The sequence below is a fragment of the Dasypus novemcinctus genome, chromosome X (genome assembly GCF_030445035.2).
Source record: "Dasypus novemcinctus isolate mDasNov1 chromosome X, mDasNov1.1.hap2, whole genome shotgun sequence".
NCBI classification, from domain to species: Eukaryota; Metazoa; Chordata; class Mammalia; order Cingulata; family Dasypodidae; genus Dasypus; species Dasypus novemcinctus.
The window spans coordinates 124,308,011-124,328,274 of NC_080704.1; the positions used below are offsets into that span (position 1 = coordinate 124,308,011).

General features: G+C 35.9%; 1 protein-coding gene across 6 annotated transcripts in view; it reads left to right on the forward strand.

The window, feature by feature from the left end:
• Nucleotides 1-20,264, forward strand: part of PLS3 (plastin 3) — a 115,873-nt gene that overhangs the window by 31,650 nt on the left and 63,959 nt on the right. Inside the window, exon 1 of one of the 6 annotated variants that reach the window (XM_058291819.1) lies at nucleotides 5,914-6,091. The exons of the other annotated variants lie outside the window; for them this stretch is intronic. The gene's annotated coding sequence lies outside the window, so the exon portion shown is untranslated. Of the gene's footprint in view, nucleotides 1-5,913; nucleotides 6,092-20,264 lie in introns of those variants that run through there. 6 annotated transcript variants of the gene reach the window in all.

Consider the following 20,264-nt stretch of genomic DNA (forward strand, 5'->3'; position numbering starts at 1 on the left):
ACCAAAACAACACATTATAACAGATTAAATGTAGAAGCAGATTAAAAAATCAAGCTACTTGTATTAAGTCTGACATTAAGGAGATTTTCAAAAATGTAAACAATGCAACCCTTCTCATTGAATTTTTTTGAAAATAGTTATTTTTCAAAAACTATATTTGATTTCTGTTAACATGTAATGGACTTATTTTAATTTAAAATATTTTGAAAATAACTCACTTGATATATTTAATATGGTAACTATGTTAATAAATTTATAGCTTTACAGAAAAGTCATGCAGGAAATGCAGAGTTCCCATATACCTCCTATTATTAAGGTATTGTATTAGTGTGGTATATTTGTTAACATCGAGGAAAGATTATTATTATAATTGTACTATTAACTATAATCCATGCTTTACATTAGGGTTTCCTATTCATGTTGTACAGTCCTATGTTATTGCTTTTTTGTTTTGTTTTATTTTCACAGGAAAGACAGTTTATTAGTCTCTGAAAGGAAGAAAGCAAAAATGTTTTGAGAGCATACAATGAATTGGGCACACACAAATTATTTTTCACATGGGAATCACATGGTGGTGCTTAATAGAACCAAGCTTTACAAAATGAATTTTTGGAATCATTATTAACTCACTAATGCACTATTTCACTTATTTATTCATAATTCATTTATTTACAAAACATTTATTTTATTTCTCTATTTTTTAAAATGTTACATTCAAAAAATGTAAGAGGTCCCCATATACCCCTTACCCCCCTCACCTCACTCCTCCCACATCAACAATCTCTTTCATCATTATGGCACATTCACTGCATTTGGTGAATACATTTTGGAGCACTGCTGCACCATATGGGTAATGGCTTACATTGTAATTTACACTCTTCCCCAGTCCACCATGGCAGGACATACAATGTCCAGCATCTGTCCCTGCAGTACCACCCAGGGCAACTCCAAGTCCTGAAAATGCCCCCACATCATATCTCTTCTTCCCTCTCCCTACCCTCAGCAGCTACCGTGGCCACTTTCTCCATATCAGTGCTACAATTTCTTCCATTACTAATCACAATATTTCCATAGCAGAGTATCAGTAAGTCCACTCCAATCCATACTTTATTCCTCCGTCCTGTGGACCCTGGGATGTTTATGTCCACTCCACCTCTATATTGAGAGGGGGCTTAGATTCCACATGGATGATGAATAAATATTTTTTAAATTTTACTCTAGTGGCATATGCAACCTAAAATTTCCCTTTTTAACCACATTCAAAGAATTCTAAGCAGTTTAACCAACATATATTTTTGCTTTAAGAAAAGTGTTGGTTTGTACATACATAGTACACAAAGTAGCTTTTTTAAAAATTGAGAAAGTGTTTCACTTTAAAAAATAAAATAATATTAATGTTGAAAAAAATATAAGAGGTGGGGTGGGGGTGGTAGTGTTCAATGGGACCTCATATATATATATTTTTAATGTAATATTATTACAAAGTCAACAAAAAAAAAATATATATATATATATATATATAGGGACGGCAGACTTGGCCTAGTGGTGGCGTCCGTCTACCACATGGGAGGTCCACGGTTCAAACCCCGGGCCTCCTGGACCCGTGTGGAGCTGGCCCATGCGCAGTGCTGATGCACACAAGGAATGCGGTGCCATGCAGGAGTGCCCCCCGCATAGGGGAGCCCCACGCGCAAGGAGTGCACCCCCTAAGGAGAGCCACCCAGCGCGAAAGAAACTGCAGCCTGCCCAGGAATGGCGCCGCACACACGGAGACCTGACACAACGAGATGATGCAACAAAAAGAAACACAGATTCCCGTGCCTCTGACAACAACAGAAGCGGACAAAGATGACACAGCAAATAGACAGAGAACAGACAATTGGGGTGGGTGGGGGAAGGGAGAGAAATAAATAAATAAATAAATAAATAAATCTTTAAAATATATATATATATATAATCTGGTGTTGTTAATTATGTTCACAATATTTTGCTACCATCACCACCAGCCATTACCAAAACTTCACCATCACCCAAATAGAAACTCCTCAAATAGAAATTTTTTATATAAGAGCAGGGGTAGCTTTATAGAAACCATGCAAAAAGTATAGTTAACATATACCTCCCCCACCCCACTCCACAATTTGCTCTATTGTTAACATTTTTCATTATTATAGTACCTTTGTTACAACTGATGAAACAGTATAATTATATTGTTAACTGTAATCCATAGTGTACAATAAGGTTCACTCTTTGGGCTATACAGTTCTTTTCTTCCTTCCTTCCTTCCTTCCTTCCTTCCTCTCTCCCTTCCTCCCTCCCTCCTTCCCTCCCTCCTTCCCTTCCCTTCCCTTCCCTTCCTTCGTTCCTTCCTTCCTCTCTTTATCTTACTCTTTCCTGCAGATTGAAAGATGTAGAGCATATGAGTTATCCCTTTATATGTTCTTATTAGCTATAAGCAGAGCATAGGTGTCTTTTAAATCAGTTCTTTGCTCCACGTGTAGTTGAGTTGACAGTTTTTGGAGGACTCAAAAGTGGCTCCTATTTATTTCATACTTCTGTTTTAGTCCATTAAAAGAAAATACATAATTTAAGGTACAGTAAGACAACCTATTATATTTTTTAAACTTTGCTTATTTTTTACACAATAACAATTATAATAGATACTATTAAGGAAACATCCCTTGGAATATTGAAATAATATATTTGGGGGGGCCTATTTCCCCTCCTTCTTGTGAATATGAAAATGATTACACAGACCAGATCTGCTTTATTGTTAGGAATGACACGTCCATGTAACAAGAAGATGGTATACTTAATACTGCTCCTAGTACAAATTTCTTAAACTTTTCACTGTAGTCCCAAAATTATAGGATCTGTTTCCAGTGTGTTAATATTTCTCCAACATATGAATTTGATAACTATTTTATATGTTAGGTCCCTTTGCTTTGGTGCCTCACTCATTGTGAGTGCTATTTATTTATTTGCTTGTGTGCTTTGTTTTTATAAGTAAGGAAGATGGGTAAAAGCCTCATTGAATAAGGTCACATAAATCAGTGTTATTGAGGTGTGACATGAAGCACAGTAGGAGAAACCTCCAGTGTACATGTCACACAGAAAGAATATGCCTAGTACAGGATGTGGTAGAGATCCTGATGCTTGGGTGAAAGTTGGAAGAGACTTTTAAAATGCTATGTTTATATCCTGTGTTCTAACCGCTTATTACTCTGATACATCTCTGAAACTTTCATGCAACTTTTTTTAAGGTGTGCCTCTTTCCTTCCTTTCAGCCCTGAGGAATGTATGTGTCCAGGGATGTACTTGTGTGAATTCAACATTGTTGTTTAGTTTGTAATATCTGCTAGAGGGCTTTATGTATACAGATAAAACATGGGTTGGTTTCCATTGGCTTTCCTCAGCATACATCATGATGAATTTGTAATGCAGAGTAAAAGTTATTTACACTTCGTGGCCTGGTTGTAAATGTGTGAAATTTATTTCACAGAATTCTTCATCTTCTATTTCTAAGTCAATTTTCATTACCCCCAGTAAAAAGATTCTGTTCACAAAACACACATGGACATACTCAAATATATTTGGCCCCACCCTTGTATATCCCCCACCCCTAGCTCGCCACACACCTCAGATGGTGAGTGAAACACTTAGAAGTTTAAAAATTGGGCCAAGAACTAAAACATATTAAACTACTGATGTGACGGAACAGTCTTTTAGGAAATGTTTTAATATTTACAAATAACGATGTGCATTTTCCAAGCTAGTAACCATTCTTAAGACTATAACTACAATGATTTGCAGATTAAGATAATTATATTATTCTATGGTGAACAGAGTTTAAAATAAGCAACTGGATGTTGACAGATTTCCCTGATCAAAGATTAACCTTGGGTGGGGGGGGGGGGCGAGGAATATTAGCCTCTGAGTTCATAAAGCTCAGAAGTATGTGCATTCCAAATGACCAGTAAAGGCAAAGTTCAAAGAAACAGTTTTTGGGTAGCCCTTGTTATTATGACCTATACAATTTGTTCCTTAAAGAGAGAAAGTCTTCCTAAAACAAGCATAATAAGATTAAATTAGTAACTTCAATATGGTACTTGGAAGAGATCCATCTAAGTGGTTTGAGGCAGTAGGTGTGTCTGAAGAAAAAGTAAGGCTGGGAAAACCCAATATTTCTGGTGAGCACTGATACTGTCTTTTTGCTTGAAGCAATTGCCTGAATCACAATTTTCTCTGTCCATTCAATGAATATTGATACATATATTTATATTCTTTCTTCCAATTAGCTCAGCCTGCTTGATAGTTATTATCTCATTAATTCCCTGGCAGGCCATAAGCAGATTGTGCTATGCTTGAGTTACAAGTGGAGAAATTGAGACTTGGGAAAGTTGAAGCTTTACATGTGAATCAGCAACATAGACAAATAGAAAAACATGTCCTCTAGCTTCTGCTGCTATATATTCTTTCTGTTCTGGATTAGATTATGTTGCCTTCCACAATTTCACAGAGTCTTTGTGTCTGTTGAAATAGTGTTTCTGTTAAGGAGACAAAATGTAACCCAGTGCTTGCTAATGGTGGTTAATGATGAAGAGAGGAGAACACTCCCTACCTCCTAATATAAACTATACAGTGAGGGGTCATTTTTGCAGTGAGTACAGTGTGAGCTGCTTCCTTCTCTTGGGTGGGAATTCAATATATTATTTAAAAATGCAACATTTTGTTTTATATCATTTACAAAGGATGGGTTTATCTGTTCTCTGACTTTATTCTTTCATTCTTTTTGTTTAGGTAGAGCAGATTGTATTAGGCAGGTCATACCCCAGACAATTATAATATCCACCACTTACTGAACACCTTGCCGGATCCAGAAACTCGTATGTATACAGATAATCTTCTCGTTTAATCATCATAACAACTCTGTGAAGTGAGCTGAATTAACCACTCTTTTACAGATGATCCTGGGTCTCAGAGAAGCTAAGTAATTTAAGGTTGCAGACTTCAAGCCAAGTCTGTCAGATTTCTAAATCTCTAGTGCTTCCATTGTGCTTTATTTCCACCCAAATTAACTTGCCCTATGTCAGTATAAGAAATGGTCTGTTGGGCCTAATATTGTTAATGATTTTTTGTTTTCTCCCAGAAAGGGCACTTGCAACTAACCAGTTGCATAATTAAGCAATTAAGTGTTTAGAAATGCTAGACCAGTTAATATGTCAATAATATAAAGTATAGGAGTTATCACATCTAATGCTTTTGAAACTTGGGCGCTGATCTAAGTTTTTATGATATATTAAATAATTTAAGGCTCACAGCAACGTAGAGTCGTTACTATTATATGAAGTAGGTTTGGTTCCAGAGTCCATGCTCTTAACTACAATGCAGCAGTATTGCCTCTCAATAGAAAATTATTCAGTTCAGCAAGTATTGACATAGTTCCTATGTGCTATATTGGTAGAAAATGTATTTCCTACAATAAAGAGCTTTCATTTTCACCAGAGAACAAGATGTATATACTTGAAATAAATGTTACAATGCCTGGAATATGGAATGAAATGTATGAAGGCATGAGTAAGTGTGTACCAAAACAGAATGCAAGTGGTCTGGGACAGTTAAATTGGACTTTCTAAGTAATTACTTTACTATGGAGGAGGTTCCATGTATTCTAAAATAAGCTGGTTACTTGGCTAATGTTCAAACTCTAAATAGCTATATGGATTGTAGCTATTTGAACTGAATAAATTTTAAATACTTTTATGTCCTTGTATGGCTTTAGTGGAGCTGAAATGAAAGATTAAACTTATCTATAAATGTTGTGTTTTAAGTTAGAATTTATTAAATACTTGGCAAAACACTGCGACGTTGTCAGGAAGGAGATTCGTAAGTATTGTATCATTCTTTTGTCAGGGTGTTCTCATTTTCTAGCAGGAAGTGTTGTGACTTGCTCTCTAAACTTACAATTGTAAGAAGAATGTTGGGTTTCCAGATTGGTGTTCTGGGCGTGGGAGAAGGTTCATTCTATTAGCGCTACCAGAAAGGAAAGAAACAGGTTTGCTCTCGTCGCAGAAGGATAACTATTTTAATAGTAAGTTACTAGATTCTAACTTTTGGACTACTGAATATTTAAGCAGAAATTTACTTTTTAAAAAGCTTGGAATTTTTATTTGTTTGGGTAATTAAGCATCTGGAGATACTTTCTAAATTATATTTATATATGTCATTTCTGTAGAATCAGATTTTTTAAAGATAGATTTTTGAAGTTTAGTATCTAAGTTCAATGTACGTTATGGTTTATCTTCATTTTGAGTATGTTTTAGGGATTTTGTATTTTAATGTTTTGGAACCCTTATTATATAGCTGTATTTCTCAAATTAGATGGCCAAAGTTTAAGGGACAAAAGCTATTACTCTATATTTTGAGTGAGTAGAATTCAAATGCCTTTGATCCTCTGCTAAATGATTTATCAAAATTCTGTGAAATGGAAGTTGAGTGGCTCTACTGATAAACTCTGTTATTATTACATTGATAGTCTACTCTTATAAAATGGCCTAGTGTTTAACTTATCATTTGCAAAATACATGAAGGTCTTTGTAATGAACTTTTGGTGGTGGTATTGAAATACTATGGTGATGGTTTTTCCAGTGCTCACAAACTCACCAGAGTCTTCCATCATATGGTGACCATATAAGTTTTATTTCCCCTTATTTCTTGCAAAGGGAAATCTAGCTAGTTATATAGCAAAAAATCCAGACTCCAAGTGAGGGTTACTTCTCAGATTGGTTGTACATAGCATATCCAGATGAAGTAAAAGGTGAAGTATGAAATAAAATTTAATTTTGTCATTTAAGAAGTACTATATTTGAGAGTAAATAGGCAGGGTATATAGCACTGCATAAGGTGTACTATTTGATAAAAGTCAGTTACTGTTATATTGGTCTGAAGTAGAAGTTCGCAAAGGCTAAGCTGAAATTATGTTGCTAGTGATTTCTGAAAGGTAGGCCGTAATATTTTATGGCATTTTTGTTTGAATTGAAGTAGGTTAACTACTAGCCTCATGTATGTCTGAAGGTTGCCCTTGAATTCACTCAGCCTGTTCTATGGTAATTTTTAGCGGAGAAAGGAGAATGGAAACATCTCTCTGGTGTGAAAGTTAGTTAATTTCTTTTGCAGCAGATTTGTTTTTCCATATATTATTCAGAAATTTCCAGATGGTTATCAAAGTTTCCTTAAGAAATATGGAAGATATTAAAAATAATTGCTGATCTTTTGAAAGGGGAGAAGGGATGCTGTTTCAATCCAAGAAGTTAATACAAGTTAACTTTGTAAAATGAGGGAAAGAGAGGGGTCTCTGTGTTTGGAATAGTATTTTTCATCATGGGAAAAGGCGTTTTTAGACCATAATTAAGACTTTCATTAAATATCTACAAAATTCTAGTCCGGCAATCATTTAAAGAATGTTTTCAATCTGGCTAAATTTAATGGGATATTTTTATATTTGGAAAAATTATTTAACTTATTTTTAAATAAAAGTTGCTTTAAGATCTTATCTTAACTTATTATCTTTAAAAAAAGGGAAGGAAAGGAAACTTTTACTTAAGATGAAGGTATTTGAGATTCTACCAAGAAGTGAAACAGGATTGGGAACCCTTTGGAATTTAAGTGACTGACATATATTGGTAAAGAAAGAAGAAAGATCAAACAGAATCTAGTTTATGCTCCTAGGCAGTTGAGAAGTATTTCCAGAAATAATGAACCAATTTCTTAATAAGAATGTATGTGTGAAATCATGAAATATCCAGGGTTTACTTTAAAATAATTCAGAAAAGAGAGACAGAAAGGGAAGGAGAGAGGAAGAAGGAAGAGAATGACATAGAGGGGTAATAGATGAAGCAATTGTGGAAAAATCCTGCTAAGTGTAGAATCTGGGTGACGGATTTATGGGAGTTCATTGTGTGATTCTCTACTTTTATAGATATTGAAATATTTCATAATAAAAATATTTAAGTATTGTTTAGTTTGGGAGAAATTTATATTTATTCCTAAATGTTAAATTTTATCTGTAAATTGTAAGTTTGTTTTAACATATAATTTGTCCATGATATATTATTGTAAAGATGAAATGTGCTACATGAATGCCAAAATTGTTGCAAGCACAGACTGTTTTCTGTTTGACTTTCAGCTAAACTGAAACAACAGGTTGCAAACATCATTAAGAGGTTTGTAGTATCTTGAAGTATTAAATAAAAGTAGGTAGTTAAAACATGCTACTAAGTCAATTGCATGTAAAGAATGTGGGAACATTGCTATACCTTGACTCTCTGTTCACAGCTTTCACTAAAGGAGTTATGAATTTTTAAAACTTCATGTGGTGACCATATAGCATTCATGATGTGTAATTCTGCACAAGTTCTCTACTCACATCCATCAAAATTTATTTAATAAAAAACATTTAGTAAGTACTTATTGTGAGCCAGGATACAAGGTCAAATAAATGCCAGCTCTACTTTCAAGGCACTCACAGACTAGTGAGGGAGGCAGAGAGGTAAGTAGATGATCATCATATACTGAAAGGTGCTACAGGAGTATGGGGAAAGAGAATACTGGTTAGCAACTATTATTACCGTATGGTGCATCTCCATTAAGACAATACAAAGAATTTTTGAGAAGATTTAATTGAGAGTAGATGTTAGAGAAGTATGAAAAGAGCTAAGATTGCTTAGTTTAACTTTTGAAGTCTCCCATGCTTGGCTTTGCAAATAACAGCCATCTCTTCTCTGCCCTTTACAACGTCATGAAATTTATACTTCTTTCATGCATCTGTAAGGATTATTGGAGCAGCATACATATAGGCGATAGTAATATCTTCTCTACATTAAGCAGCAGACTAATGTTTAAGAATCCTTTTAAAGTTTTCAGACGTATCCAGGGCAAAATTGTAGTTGTACATAGGTAGCTACTTGCAATAGAGTAAAGGATAGTTTTAGCCTTCAATCACTGCCAGATCCTTCCACAGTTCATTTCTGAATTTGAAACATATTCCAAATTTGTATTTGAAATTTAAAACATATTTTTGCATGGATTTAAATAACAACGCCTTATGAGAAAATGTTGTCAGTTTCCTTCTGGGTATCTGAGAATGTCCTCTGTTTAGTTTCACCAATTTGCAGTTGAAATGCCAAGTAGAATTATCAGAAAACCAATGCCAGAAATGCCTGCTAATCAAAGTATGCTGTAGTTGTTGAATATTGCTTTCATAGAAATTTCTTCTCCACTGAATAAAATTAGCAATTTTTAATAAGGCTAAGGTGCTGGAATTAATCAACAGTAAAACCCTTTATTACTTCCTTCTGCACTACCTTTTCCTGAGTCTTCAGGTCTAGGAACCCATGAAATGTGTGAAAGCATTTAGACTTGGGTCACTTGTTCTGATTTTTAGGTCCATAAATCATTACATATAAATTGAGAATGATGCATATAACCTCATGAGTTATTACTGTTGTCTTTTACCAAGATTCCATTAAAGTTTTCTAAGAGAAAGTAGACAAAATTTCCAAACCCCTTGCTCCCTGAGAAAATCAATTGTAAGGTTAAAAACAATTCACAAAGGAAATCATGGCTACCGTAGTGATGGCTTGTGCATGAAAAAAAAAAAAAAAAGTCCTGAAATGAAAAGTAAATCATGTGGATACTTGAGTGTTTGTTGGTTATGTTTATAGTAAGATTATATTTATTAGCATTGATAAAATGGAATGGTTGGTCATAGTACTTAGGATTCAAAAGGGTAAAATTAAGCAATATTAAATACAGTGACACAAAATACTATCATATTTGGAAATGAATGTGCCATAAGAGATGGTAAGCTTTTGTGTGCTTATTTTCAAACAGCACAGCCTGTTATATGGTCAGTTTAACACCAAAGCTATAAAGTCTTTTACTGAACTTTTGCCTATATGCTGTGTATTTTGCCCAATAATGGTTTTTGCTATTTAAAGCCAAGGTTTAAGTGATTTCGTTTAAATAAACTTCAGGTAGTGAAAACAAGTTAGTATTAGTTAGGGAGATCACTGTTTACGTTGTCTGGCAACAATTCTTACTCCTTAATGTCATGGTTACATTTGTTAGGACCTTTGAAATTATCTTTCACAGGTTATACTAGGCTTGGACGTTCTCTCCACAAAGTAGTGTGTAATCACTTTGGGTTTTATTGTTGTTGTTGTTTTATGGTAAGAGTAGTTAGTTACCCTTCTTTACACACATTCTTTTAATTTTACTTTTGCTGCAGAGCTCTACATCTTTAGCAAGTCACCTAACTACTGCAGACTCTTGTTTCTTTCTTAATACAATTGAACTTCTCATCTTTCAAACTCTATGTAATCATCGGATATTTGGCATGCTGGGGATTATCACTAACCTCCAAACATTGCAATTAGTTGGAATATTTTTTGAGCTATGTCTGTGTACCCAAAATCAATCAAAGTATGGGAGAGAAAGATGAAGTTTAAACTTAGACTCAGCTCTAAAGAAACACAAATTCTTGAAATTAGACTAGCAGAGTAAGCAGTAGACAAATATCTGTGTGTTGTTTGTGATAGAATGTTTCTCTTTAACTGAGGAAGGTTATTTTCTTTGACCAAGTTTGAGGATCTGTGTGGGGGTGGCAAGTCAACTGAATAAAGCCGTGCCTCATTATGATGATGGGTATTCCAACCAGAGGTCCTCACATACAATTATATAACTATAGGAGAAAGTCTATAATTAAATTGCTAAATTTTGTGATAATATTCTAAGTTCTGTGGAAGTTAAAGGAAAGATTAATATGGGATGGAAAAGTTTTGGGAACAGATGGTGGCAATGTTAACACAACATGGCTAATGTAAAACACTACTGAATTGTATAATTGAAAGTGGTTAAAGGGAAGCGGATGTGGCTCAAGTGATTGGACTCCTGTCTACCATATGGGAAGTCCTGTGTTCATTTCCTGGGGCCTCCTGGTGAAGGCAAGCTGGGCCACGTGGTGAGCTGGTGCAACAAAAGAGACAAAGAGGAGAGACACAACAAACCAGGGAGCTGAGGTGGCTCGAGTGATTGAGTACCTCATCAGAGGTCCCAAGATTGGTTCCCGGTGACTCCTAAAGAGAAGACGAGAAGAGAAGACAAGCAGACACAGAGAGCACACAGCGAGTGCAATCAATGGGGTGGGGGGGCGGCAGATAAATAAATAAAATAAATCTTTAAAATGAAAAAAGAAAGTAGTTAAAATGGGAAATGTTGGGTTAATTTTTAAAACCCGTAGAACTGTATAACACAAAGAGTGAGCCCTAATGTAAACTATGGGCTATAGTTAATAGTATATTTATAATAATAATGTTTCAGTAATTTTAACAAAGTTAGCATACTAATGCAAAATGTTAATAGGAAAAATTGTGTGTGGGGAAATGGGGGCGTATATGGGAACTATATACTTTCTGCATGATTTTTCTGTACACCTTCAAATACTCTAGTTTAAAAAAAATGAACAACAAAAACTTGGAATGGAGTCACTGGGGAACATGCTTTGGATGAGGCTTCTGCCCCAACCTTGATGGGTGAGTAGAATTTGCATAGAAAGAGCAAAAAATTTAAGCAAAGTGCATTGTAACTATGAGAGGTAGATAAAAAGAAAGGGAATCTTTGGTGGAAGAGAAGGAGACATGAAGAGGGGGCAGATTAAAACAAAAGGTACTGATGTGGGTGTTAACAGGGCATGATTAGTAGGACCACTCTAGAAAGCCTGGAAAATTAGGCAGAGATTATAATTAATCTATTAAGCATAGGAAGTATAACTTTCTATAAGGGTGGTAGTTGGGGACCATTGATGATCCAAAAAGTATGAAGAACAATCTGTCCATGGAACTCTGCTTTGTTTTTTGGGGAATACAGAGATGAGTAAGCTCTATTTCCTAGTCTAATAAATTTATAGTCTCATTGAGGAAATGAATTCATTCAGTAAGCAGTCATTGAGAAGACTATATAGAATAAAGTTTGAGAATAGTGATTTTCCTGTCAAACAGACCTAGATTTGAGACCTGGCTCTATACCTCTTTTTACCTGTGTGAACTGGGGGGAAATGACTCAAATTTTCTAAACCTGTTTGTGCTTCTGTAAAATGGGAATAGCAATATTAAAATGGTTCATAAAAGTTTTCTCAAGGGTAGAATATACATATATATATATATATCACTTGGCATAGTAGCACAGTACACAGTGAATTAAAGTCCTCCATAACTGTTAGCTGCCATAATATGAACTTACAGTGACATGTTTTTATATTCTTTTAATTATTATTATGACCTATTATGTGTAGGCACTGTGATAGGGGCTGAAAATAGGTGGAGGAATGGAATTTGGGACCTGCCATCAAAGAGGATTTTATAATATATTAAATGCTGTCCTTGTGGTAACTATATTTTCCAAATAAAAAATTGGTGCATATGGTTTGAGTGTGAAACAAGATGTTTAAAGTTGCAGCTGTCTGAAAAAATTCAGTACTGGCTGGAATAGAGGAAAATACACAGTTCTGTAAGAGTTGAGGGAAGGGAGAAATTCCATCTCTAGTTGGGGCAATCTGATGAGACTTCCTGAAAGATGCTTTTGAAGAATGGATATGCAATGAATGAAGGGCATTCTACTGGAGAAAACCTGGATGAATGGAGGTGGAAAAACACATGGCATATTTGAGGAATTAGACAATCTTCAGAGTGAAGTACTCAACAGTAACAGTGGCAGTGCATACAATGGGAAATCACTTTTGGAAAGAAAGGCAGGAATCTGTACAGAAAAATGCAGAGCTTTAGGTGCTGTGCTAAAATGTTTGGATTTCCTTTTGTATGGAACATATCATAAGCTCTCCTCCTCTTGAAGATAACTGTTGGCAGTGTAAAAAAATAACGTTGGAGGAGGAAGCAACTGTAGCTCAATCCATTGGCGTCCAGTCTATCATATGGGAAGCCCTGGGTTTGTGTCCCAGGGCCTCCTTGTGAAGGCAAGCTGGCCTGCACCCGCGGAGAGCTGACAGCCTGCAGACCCACTAAGAGCTGACAGCCTGTTCTCATGGAGAGCTGACGGCTCCGTGTACCCACGGAGAACTAGTACATCAAGATGACCCAACAAAAAAAGGGAAACAGACACAGAAGAACCACAATGAATGACACAGAGAGCAGACAGCAAGCAGGCCGCAAGGGGGGGGGGGGGTGGCGGGGGAGGCGGGGGGTGGTGGTGGTAAGGAAAAATACATTGGAGGGAGGACAAGGTTGCAAAAAGAGCAGTAAAGGGCTTTTGGAGTAGGCCAAACATGAACTGATAGGGAATATGATGGAGGAATCCCAAATATTGAAAAGGGAGAATCCAGAGGGTCTGGTGATTAACTCCAACTTCCATTTATTCATTAGAGCCAAAATTCAGTCCTAAGTTTATGAATCTGGAGACCAAGGAAAGTGGAAAATTTGTAAAAGCATTGATTTGGCAGAAGAAATCATTAAAGAAGGGGGAAATAATGTGGCAATAAGTTCACTTGTAAAAACTTAGATTTTCCTGATTTGACTCCTTCACACTGACTTCCTTCTCCCTTGGCCATAGGGTCAAGTCCAGATCTTGGGTGTAGCCCTTCTAAATTGGACCCTGACCTTGTATCTGTCAAAAACCCCAGGTATACATATCATTATGGATAGAAGTCTCATGTAACCCAGCCATCCCACTTCTAGGTATATACTCAAAAGAATTTAAAGCAGGGACTCAATAAAATATTTGCACACCAGTGTTCTAGAGGTATTATTCATAATTGCCAAAAGGCGGAAGCAACTCAAATGGCTATTAATAGATGAAGGGAAAAACAAAATGTGGCCTACACATACAATGGAATATCATTCAGCCATAAAAAGCAATGAAGTTGTGATTCATGCAACAACATGGATGAACCATGAAGGCATTGTATAGAGTGAAATAAGCCAGACATGAAAGAACAAATATTGTATGGTCTCAGTGATACAAAATAATTAGAGTAAGCAAATTTATAGAGTCAGAAACTGTGAATAGAGGTTACCAGGGGCTGGGATGGGGGAGGGGAATGAGGAGTTGATGCTAAATGCTTAATGGGAACAGAATTTCTTTTTGAAGTGATGGAAAAGTTTTGGAAATGGATGGTGGTGATGGTAGCAAAACATTGTAAATGTAATTGACAATGCTGAATTATATTTTTTAATGTGATTAAAAGAGGAAATTTTAGGTCTCATATATGTTACTGAAATAAACTTTTTAAAGCTATATAGAATTGTACAACAAAAAGAGTGAACCCTAATATGAATTATGAACTATAGTTAATAGTATAATAATATTGTATCAGTATTATTGTAACAAAAGTACCCCACAAAAGTGCATAACACTAATGCAAAGTGATTTATTAATAAGGAATACAGTGTGTGTGAGGAGGATATATTGTAACTCTGTACTTTCTGCATGATTTTTCTGTAGAACTGAGTTTTCTCTAATCCAAAAAATCATCCAAAAAAACAAAAGCCTAAGCACAATGCTCCAGCCACTTTGGTTTTCATTATCATCTTTTTTGAAGTACTGGGGATTGAACCTGGAACCTCATGCATGGGAAGCAGGTGCTCAAACCACTGAGATATATCCACCCCCATCATCATCTTTTGATGTCTCTGTACCGAGAATGTATTAACCAGTGGTGTTAAACTGAGAAATTCCTACTCATGGATGTATTTCAAAATTCACCTCCTCTGGAAAACCTTTCTTAACACCCATCACTCTCACCCCAGCATTCAGGACATATGATATAATAGCACAATAGAATTAATACTATAAAACTTTTTTTTCCATCTAATTCCTCTATTAGGCAGTAAGCTTTTCTGGAGAAAAAGGGAGTTTGCCTCCTAATTCTCTTTATTGCGGCACCCAACACAGCCTGGTACATACTAAGCCTTCAATGAAGACTTGTTGAATATAAATAAATTAGTGAGTGACTGTGCTAGACTTTCAAGTTGAAATCACCTATGGTCATTTGACTATAGGCCTGGAGCTTGAGTAATCATAGTAAGCATAGGTGAGCTTTAGCCCACAGATGGTTGCATACCCGCCCATCTAAACTGGAGACCAGAGCTATTAATTTATCTAAGGAGGGAGCAGGGTGACAGTTTCTGTTGGCTCAGGCAAGTATGTAAAGTGTGGGTATTCCAAAGCACTGCCTATTTTGGATGGAAAATGTCCACAAACATATTCCTTTATTGTTGAACACTGTTGAGTTGTTCACTCACAATGGTGCTTAGAGCTTTTTCTTATTTATAGTGAAATAATTTATCTTTTGTGTTTTGTACACCCTTTGTTGGTATCTTCTTCATGGTGCAAACATAAATATTTATTGCTCAAACTCTGACTTAGGTAATCAATCTTTCTTTCTCATTTCTATTTACCTAGCTTGCTAGTGGATAGGATAACTCTGTGGTAAATATCCCCAGTTTTTTTTCCTTTAGTTGCCTTTCAATTTCAAGAAAAAAATATAAAGTTTATGATCAACTCAATTATCCTTTGATGAGTTTTCCAGTGTCTGCCCTTCCCTCTGACACACATGGTACTGAATGACTCAGATGCATAAATTATTCATTGGACCACATTCCTGAGGTGAGTGTCTCAGGAAACTGCAAAAAACAGACACCCCTCCCTCCCTTGAAATTTCAGAATTTGAATAATAGTTTCAGGTAGTTGTAGGTACTCCTTCCTCAGCACAGATTTGTGTTTTAGGGTTTATGTATGGTTAAATGAGCCTGTGGAGTGTTTTCATAATTGCTGTATTGTTAGTCAAACTCTGAAATTAGGGATGACTTCATAGGCATAAGATTCTTCTATGGGTGACGCCCTGAATTCATACCCAGTTGTACACCATATCCTTTTATGAAAAATAAACAAACAAGGTTTTGTTTGCTTTTGCTTTATTCCCTTATTTGAAAATCTGTTTTCCTGTGTCAGACATTTAGGGAGAGAGAGTTTGCTTTTTCAGCTGCTGCTTTCCCTTTATAGGGAGGCAGGCATAGGAGTGAGGGAGGAAACAGAATTTGAGACAAATCAAAGTGCTTTGCAGAGAATTCAGAAGAATGTAGACTCGGAAGGGTTTTGTTTCATTTGCTGAATTTAAATGGAGGGGAAATATATTTCTATTTCTTTGAATATTAGTACTTTCCTCTGTCTCCCTCTATCTTCCTCTCTCAAATCTCTTTCTGTCCATGTAAATAGGGTTCTCTTTCGTAGGAAGACAAAATGGGGAAAGGGCATATTTCAAGTCATCCTTTCTTTTTACTTGTCAATCATATATTATGAAGTTGGGTTTCAACTTTCATTTAGCAAGGAATATTTACTTTTCATCACTTTACCTTCTTTTCATTGCACGTAAAAAGGTACAATACTGACCAGCTGCTAGCTATTTTTCAAAGTGGCCCTGAAATATTTAAAGTAAAATTTGTATTTTTAGAAATAACTCCTTTCTGGTCTTCAAGTTTCACTTAAAAATCGGCCTTATGAAAGAGCCAAACCGAGTCATGGAATAAAAGTGGCTGAAAGATTTATTTTGGGCCCATCCTTTTTAAATTACTTTGACTAAAGGCTTATAATTTCTATATATGAGGGAGAACCATTATACTCTGCAGTTCATAATTATAGGACAGATGAGATAACTTTTCTTGTATCCCATTTAAAAGGTTCTTAGTAGAAAATAAAACTAATACCTTATTTATACAGCTGCCTACAATTCCATAGGCACTCATTTATTCCCCATCTTCATTCATTAAGTATTTTATGTTGCTGTATAATAATTTATAGTTTACAATGTGCCTTCACATATGCCAGTTTTAATCTTCATGAGGACCCTGGACAAGTAAATATTATTATCCCTACCTTGACATGAGGAAACTGAGGCTTAAAGAGATTAAGTGGATTTATTCTTGGGTACACTGCTGGATAGGTGCGAACTGGGGTACTGACTACCTGATTCCATGTCCAACATTCTTTCTATTTTAACATACTACTTCCTTGGGTAAAGAATAACAGCTCGGTACAGGGCACTGCAGAGTGAATGAAGAGTTTACAGGGCAGAAAGGATCTCAAATCTGTTTTACCTGTGAGCCCTAGTGTGGGATGTTTAAGTTGTCCTTGGGGAAAAAAGTCCCTAAAATCCAATGAATGCCTCCTGAAGCAAAATGGGCATCCCATTACTTTAAGGTGTAATATTTTAATATTTTAAAATCTGGTGATGCTATCTACCAGGCAGTTACAAATTGACATTTTCTCTCAAGATAATAATGCATTCCTTGGCTTCCTTGAAGATATCTTCATCATGTGTAGACTTAATGAAAACCAATTTTGTTCCTTCATAGTGGAAAAGTCTGCATTAAACAACTTTATTTTAAGCTTTGAATGACTCATTAAGAAATTGTGATCTTTATCAACTAAAACATACATTGTGAGTCTTTGAAATTTGACCTTGTGTTTCTTAGTTTTAGCTGAAGAATTTATTCATTTTTACATAACCTAAAAATAAATGAATATGGGTATACTAAATGAGAGCATCATTGGTTAGTCTATTCTGTTATTCAGGACCAGTCTTGCCTGGAAATGTTGTTTCGTGCAAAATGGCATATATTAGTTCTTTTTTATTCTTTTTTTTTTTAAGATTTTTATTTATTTAATTTCCCACCCCCCTCCCCCAGTTGTCTGTTCTCTGTGTCTATTTGCTGCGTCTTGTTTCTTTGTCCGCTTCTGTTGTCAGCTGCACGGGAAGTGTGGGCGGCGCCATTCCTGGGCAGGCTGTACATTTCTTTCGCGCTGGGCGGCTGTCCTTAGGGGTGCACTCCTTGCGTGTGGGGTTCCCCTCCGCGGGGGATTCCCCTGCGTGGCGCGGCACTCCTTGCACGCATCAGCACTGCACATGGGCCAGCTCCACACGGGTCAAGGAGGCCCAGGGTTTGAGCCGGGGACCTCCCATGTGGTAGACGGACAGCCCTAACCACTGGGCCAAGTCCGTTTCCCTCTTTTTTATTCTTATTCATATGTCTTCTATACTTGGAAAATCTGAGCTATAGGTGTAAAGAATTCACTTTAGGCTCTCATTAATAATAAATAAATTAATAAAATTGAACAAAAATAAGAGATTAGAAAACTTGAAAATGTATTTGGTTTTTTTTTTCATTACAACAAGGTATTTCTTTATTTTTGTTTTTACTCTAGAAAAGCAGTTTCTAACATGTTAAAACCTTTTTATCTTATAGGGGAGAGTGAAATGTTTTCTTTTTTCTTTTTTCTTTTTTTTTTCTTTTTTTTTCTTTTTTTTCAAATTCTACTCAATTTATTCATTTTTTAAAAGATATTACATTTGAAAAAATATATGAGGTCCCCATTCACCCCCACCACCCCCACCCCACCACTCCCCCCACAGTAACACTCTCCCCCATCATCATGTCACATCCATTGCGTATGGTGAGTACATCTCCGCGCATCGCTGCACCCCATATCCCGTGTTCCACACCATAGCCCACACTTTCCCACGTTCCATCCAGTGGGCCATGGGAGGACATACAACATCCGGCAACTGTCCCTGGGGCACCACCCAGGACAACTCCAAGTCCCGAGAAGAAATAAAGAAATAAATCTTAAAAAACACTAAAAAAAGAATTTACAACCTGGGGAAGGACAACATGTAAATAATTATAATATTAAACAAATCGAATTAGTGGCGTCAATAAAAAGCATAAATATCCCCCCTCCTTTTTTTAGAAAGCAGAGGGATCTGCGAACTTTAAGGATTGTTAATTAATTCCTTTTCAAATAGGTCATGAAAGCAGTACAGGGTTAGGAAACAGAGGTAGATATCATAGAAATGATTTCAAGGGACCAGTTTACTCTAAAAATTTTTAATCCGAGAGATGCGGTTGTTTTTATAATGCCACACAGGCCAGCATGCCTTCAATAGGAGTCCCTGGGCATCGAAACCTGGACCTGCTATATGGTAGACAGGAGCCCAATTGCTCGAGCCACATCCAATTCCCTGTACATTCTTTGTGCGTAGCAACTAATCATATAAGAGATGTTTAAAATACTGAGAAAGTTGTGAGAGAAGAAATATATGTGTGTGGAAGGCATGTTGGGGAAGAGTAAAAAGAAGGGAAAAATATATTTCTTACTCTTTTCCCTTGTATTCTTGGGCAAGGCAAACAGAAGAGAGAAATGGAGAGAGATTATAGTCAGATTTCAACTGGTCAGCAGGGATAAAGGGCTGGGTGGGCGGTTTAAGTTATGCCCATGTCCAGAACCATCTTTGTTTAATTTTCTCCCTTGAATAGAAGAGATACGGTAGTATGAGGATAAATCTTTTTTTTCATTCATATATGTTAAATTACCACGAACTCAAGAACTACCAAAACTAGAAAGGACCTTTAGTGATAGAGGACTGGCTACTTGTTTTTGGTTTTCTGAGGTAGTTTCACTTTCAAACATTCTGCTCCATTGTTCTACATGATATAATTAATGGAGATGGGTAATAATTTTGTATCAAAAACATTATTGATTAAAATATATGTAAAGTTGGAGCTGCCCTGGATGGTGCTTCAGAGGTAATCACCGGACATTGTAAATCCTCACAGGGCCTACATGATGGAATAGAGGAGAGTATGGGACATGATGTGAACCAATGTATATGAGGTGCAGAGGTGCCCAAAGATGTACTTACCAAATCCAATGGATGTGTCATGATGATGGGAACGAGTGTTGTTGGGGGGGGGGAGGAGGGGGGGGTGGGGGGGTGGGGTTGAATGGGACCTCACATATATATTTTTAATGTAATATTATTACAAAGTCAATAAAAAATAAAAAAATTAAAAAAAAAAAAATATATATGTAAAGAAAATGCTAGTAAATCCTATATAATATTTCTGTAATCAGCAGTGTTAAACATCATAATAATAAAATACAGACTACTTTTAGAAGTACTGTAATTAGTTCACAGTTTAATTTATCAAAAATCTCTTTTAAAGTGTCTAATGTCTAACTGAACTTATTTTTTTGCCTTATAAATACTGAAATTATTCTGAAACGTGTTTTTTTTCTAACTTTACCAACTGAGAAGTTGTACTACTTTGGTGGCATTTTAATATAGGTAAGAAAGGTTTATGAAATATTGAGTTCTGTTTTATGTTAAAACACTATAGTTTTATTAAATTTTGAAA